The sequence below is a fragment of the Propithecus coquereli genome, unplaced genomic scaffold (assembly GCF_000956105.1).
Source record: "Propithecus coquereli isolate 6110/MARCELLA unplaced genomic scaffold, Pcoq_1.0 Scaffold273, whole genome shotgun sequence".
Classification (NCBI taxonomy): domain Eukaryota; kingdom Metazoa; phylum Chordata; class Mammalia; order Primates; family Indriidae; genus Propithecus; species Propithecus coquereli.
Window position 1 is genome coordinate 2,969,594 of NW_012148319.1, and position 514 is coordinate 2,970,107.

At 38.3% G+C, this 514-nt stretch overlaps 1 protein-coding gene across 1 annotated transcript in view; it reads left to right on the top strand.

Annotated features, from left to right (window-relative positions):
- The window catches only part of HECTD1 (HECT domain containing E3 ubiquitin protein ligase 1), a 99,592-nt gene that overhangs the window by 25,002 nt on the left and 74,076 nt on the right, over positions 1-514 (top strand). The gene's annotated exons all lie outside the window — the stretch shown is intronic.

Genomic DNA, 514 nt, shown 5'->3' on the forward strand with positions numbered 1-514 from the left:
TTGAAGGAAGTACATCAGCAGATTTCAAGTCTTTCATAAAGTTTCAGTAAATCAGGAAAGTGTAGCGATAGCATAAAGACAGATTAATGACCCACATATATGGTCAATTGATCCCCAACGAAAGTGCTAAGATAATTTAATCAGGAAAAGATGATCTTTTTGAATAATTAACAAGTTGATAGCATATGCAAAATATTGCATATATACCACATACAGAAATTAACAAAATGAATCATAGACTAAAATATATGAACTAAAATTGTAAAAATTCTAGAGCTGCGGTTCTCAACCCCTGGGCTGTGGTCATGTACCAGTCCATGGCCTGTTAGGAAACAGTCCATGCATCACTCCCTGAGCTCTGCACCCCCACCCCCAGCCCCTGTCCATGAAAAAATTGTCTTCCATGAAACTGGTCCCTGGTGCCAAAAAGGATGAGGACGTCTGTTCTAAAGGATATCTTTGTGACCTTGGGCTTGGCAAAGATTTCTTAAATGGGACTTTAAAAGCTTATACT